The sequence below is a fragment of the Carlito syrichta genome, unplaced genomic scaffold (assembly GCF_000164805.1).
Source record: "Carlito syrichta isolate Samal-C Ts95f unplaced genomic scaffold, Tarsius_syrichta-2.0.1 Scaffold245084, whole genome shotgun sequence".
Taxonomy (NCBI): Eukaryota; Metazoa; Chordata; class Mammalia; order Primates; family Tarsiidae; genus Carlito; species Carlito syrichta.
The window spans coordinates 75,312-79,938 of NW_007189180.1; the positions used below are offsets into that span (position 1 = coordinate 75,312).

General features: G+C 41.0%; 1 pseudogene; it reads right to left on the bottom strand.

Moving 5' to 3' along the window:
- Nucleotides 1-1,481: 1,481 nt before the first annotated feature.
- LOC103253664 lies at nucleotides 1,482-3,319 on the bottom strand (annotated as a pseudogene).
- Between the last annotated feature and the right edge of the window lie 1,308 nt (nucleotides 3,320-4,627).

Consider the following 4,627-nt stretch of genomic DNA (forward strand, 5'->3'; position numbering starts at 1 on the left):
AGTGTAGCAATTCTGATATTTAATAACCTCTCTTATTTGATTCCTTTCCTCCATCCTCTTTCCTTCCAAATCTAGCTCCCTTAAGTCCTGAAGATGTCATCTTAGGGCATGCAGATTCTTCAAACAGTTGACTTCCCTTGTGGAAGATTGTCAATGTGAATTCTAAGTGTTGGAAGTATTCCCAAGGCATAGTCACAGTTCATAGTCTGATCTTTGGCACATCTATAAGCCTCTAATGGGTAGGTAACGGTCCCTTGGGAAATAGATACCATGCACTACTGTGTGATTGCAAAGCTAAAGTAAGGTTTTACCCTTTTAAGAGAGTTCAGTGCTTTTAGTTGGTTATCCTTTTGCCCTTTATAGAAGCTGAATCATCTAGGTTTGCTGACAGACTATATAGGGTCCTTTTTCTGAGTGAATCTGTACATACCCAGGGAACTATGGGAAAGCAGAGATGCAAGTCAAGATTAAGAAATCCCTAATTTTATATCTGATTTGTCAGTTTATTGGTTAAAATCAGAAATCTTTGGAAATAGACTGTCTTGGTTCTAATTATAGCTCTATCATAGACTGAACTGAGTCAATTTACTTAACTTGTGTAAGCTCTTTGGCCTTGACCAACTTACTTAACATGTCTGGGCTTTAGTTTACACACTAATTAAATTGGTATGATAATAGTATCTACCTCATACTATTTTAATGAATATTGACAAGTTAATATTTGTAAAGTACTTAGAATAGTATCAAGCTTAGAATAAGACCTCTCTAAGGGTTATCTGTTATTCTTTCTACTACTACATAAGTTATGTCCATGGCCTGACCAAAAGAAAACTCTCAGGCTTCCCTTGCTCAAAAAGTACGGTAGATAGACTCAACAACACTGGCCTACAAACCAGCATGCTTCTGATTGAGTCCTGGCTTTACCACTTTAACATGTATGGTTTTGAAGAAAGATGCTTTGACATAATGGTCAGGAGGATGGGTTGCCATCAAGATGAAGAGTCAAGCATCATCTTAATCGATAACACCAATAACTTTAGCATTATAGATATCTGTCTTTTAATTTTAGCTCCAATATTTTTAGTGAAATGACATTTTGCATAAATAGTTTATCATCTCATCTTGCCAGGGCAGATCATGAATAATGCCTGCTTCATAGTATCATTGCCATAATTAAAAGAATTATTGCTTATAAAATAGAACAAATGGTGCTCACACATAACAAAAACTCAATAAATGCTAGACATTGCTGTCATCATCATTATCATCATCATTACAGTTGTGAATTCATATAAAGATGAGGATACTAAAGCCCAGAACAACAGTCTTTCCCAAAGTTACAGAGCTAACTAGTGACTTAAATACAGATCTCTTGATATCTAAGGCACTACTCTTTTTGTCAAAGAAAATTGCCTCCTTACTTCCTGGGTAAATAGAGCTTGGTAGTTTTTTTCCACTGGAAAATGACCTTTATTGAGATCTCACCAGCTGTAAAATCTGTTCCTGACATGAATTTCCTTCTTCTTTTGCAATTTGTCTTTCTTGAGTGGTCCAATGAATGCTTTCTTCTCCTCCACAATCTGAAAGTGACCATGGCCAAACTTGAAGGTAGTGTCAATAAACTTAAGTCTTCTCCAGAGCTCACCATCTAGTTTGTATCAGTAAAGACTTGCAGAGGGTAAGCACTCACTTGTTGGTTCCCAACACACGGTTTTTTAGCATGACAAAGTCATTGGTCACTTCACCATAGTGAAGAAAGCCACCCAGAGGGTTGATACTCTTATCAGAAAGGTCATAATCAGCGTTCTTATTTTAAATTTTTTTTTTATATTCAGGGAGTACAAATATATGTTTATTACATGGACATATTGAGTACTGGTGGGAAATGAGCTTCTGGTGATCCATTCCTCAGTGGGTGAACATTGTACCCAATAGGTAATTTTGATCCCACCCCAACCCCCGCCTTCCTTCTTTTAGTGCCCTACTGTCTATTACCTCCATCTTTATAACCACCTAGCTCCCACACATAAGTTAGAACTTGCAGTGTTGGCATTATTGATCAGTTTGCTATCTTTGTTAAGGTAGCCCTGGTCAATCTTATAGATCTTCTTGTTAATCTCAATGCAATGGTGGTAGTCTTTATGTTCAGTCCAAGCCATCGAGAGGGCTGCATAGGCAGGATACCATGTTCCAATACAGATAATCTTGCACAGCCCTTGGTAGGTCTTGTGGGACTACTTCTTGGTATACCAATGACTGGGGACCCTTTGTAGACTTAGCCCTTGGTTATCCAATGACTTCAATCATCTCATCCTGCCCAAAAACTTGGTTCATAGTGAAAGGACCAACAGAGCGCCGAAAGCCATTGTTCATCTTGTTCTTAAACCCTGACACAATGATGAGAAAGTGAAAGCTTTTGGAGAAATGCACACTTTAGGTAAAATTTTTACTGACTTTGTCTTTTCAGAACCAGACTTCCAGGTATCAGAGGTATCTCATAGTGGCAATCAAGCTTGCCTAGAGTAAAGGGAATTTGCAAGGCCTAAGACACCATGCATTGGGAAGGATTGCAAAAGTCATGAAACTTATAATACAAAAGTTATGACCGCTCAGAGGGAGAGCAGGTGGGGATTTGATCTTCCAGTTGATTGGGCACTATCTACAGGGAAGCCAAGGATCTCCCGAAGCTACCTACTGGGAATGCCTAGGAGATAAGGGGAGGTGCACCATCCATTAGCTCTAAGGAATGTCATTTGGGAAGGTGCAGGAGAATTAGAATCCTTGTCACACCCTTCTCTAGGGGCTATGATAATGTGGGCAGACATTAGTGGGTCTCTGTGTCACAGGTTCTTCAGGACATCCACAGGTGGTCGATAAGGAAGTCACGTTAGTCGTGCTACCTGATTTCAACATCTCCAAGGAAAAGGATTTAAGCCACGGCTTTGGGGGGGCTACGCTGCCACACTCACCTAGAGTGTAGGCCTGCTCCCTGTCTGTGGGGGGTGAAGCTTTCTTAAATACATCTTTTCTTCTCTCACCTCTTTGTATGTTGCAATTCTTTGCATTTACTTGGATCTCTGGGTTGCCAGCGCCTCACCTCCGGCTTGCCAGCTCTGGTGGTGCTGTGCCCCTTCCTGCACCTCTCCCTGCTCCTCTCCCTCTCCATTCATTCCACCCTCACACTATCCCGGCCCTAACACATAGGGACTTGCTACTGTAGCCTCTCTTGGACCTCATCCAGTTTCTCAGTCACAGCGCCTCTGTTCACCTGGATCTCCATCATGTGGGCTTTCCTTTGGCATAAAGAAAGCAGGCACATCTATGTGGGTGATAATGCAGATGACTTAGTAATACTTTTTCCTTTTCTTTTTCTTTTTTTTTTTTTTTGAGTTGGAGTCTCACTCTGTTGCCCATGCTGGAGTGTGGTGGCACACTCATGGCCACTGCAACCTTGACCTGCTGGGTTCAGGTGATCTTTCTGTCTCAGCCTTCCAAGTAACTGGAACTATAGGTGTGTGCTACCATGCTTGGCTTATTTTTTATTTATTTACTATAGAGATGAGATCTCACCAAGTTGCCCAGGCTGGTCTTGAACCCCTGAGTTCAGGCAATCCTCTCGCCATGGCCTCCCAAAGTGCTAGGATTACAGACTTTAGCCACTGTGCCTGGCCTAGTAATACTTTTTCATGCTGTTGAGCTTCTTCTTCCCTGACTTCTTGCTGTTCTCACCCTGTCATTTATTTGTAGTATTTGCTAAAGGTCTTCTTTTTAAATGTATACCAGCTCTTATAGACACTCCTTTTGTACTCATTGCTGATGTGCTCAGCAAAGATGGCTCTGAAGTTCCAGAAGCCTTGAGGGATTTCCACGTAGCCCACAATGCTTACAACCACCATGGTAGTGTCTTCACAATGGTCACAGCCTCTACAACTTCTTGTTCAGTGTGGTTCTTGACTAATTGACTTCCTGCGCAATGTGGGCCATGCCAGTCCTGTAGCCCAGGAAGACTAAGTGGACAGATTTGGAAGGGTCCTCTTGGGGAAGTTCTTCACCTTCTTATTAAGCCTGCTGCTGTGTTTCTGAGGCAGGAAGCCCAGAGAACCATGTCTGGGAGTGGAGAACTTCCTGTGAAATATATTGCTGTCAGATCTCACTGATAGAGAACAGTAATTTTGTATACTATTCATAATATTCAAGAGAAAAGCAACTCTTTTTTTGTTTTGGAAGAATGATTCTTATCAGTAAAAAATCCAATCTTATTCTTTTTTTCATGCCTGGTAATGGGATGCTCCTCTGCCAATGCTAGCCTATAGATCTATCCATTGATGTTTATTGCTATTGGTGACTGTGCTCAATAATCTCCATGGAGTTTGCTGCTATCTCAACCTTCACTGCAGAGCTCCTGCAAGATAATTGTCCAATATTACATCCTTTCCTGAACACTTCATGCTTCATCAGTCTCCCTGTGGCCAAATTATAAATTAGATAGTCAAAAATTTTTCTTATGGAGAATCGAGTAATTCTTAGAACAATAGTATATTTTGGAGGAACAGTATATTTGAATCTCTAACCTTGTAGTTCCTTGGGTCAAACAAGGGGAAGTCTACCTTGGGCGTTTAAAGAGGAG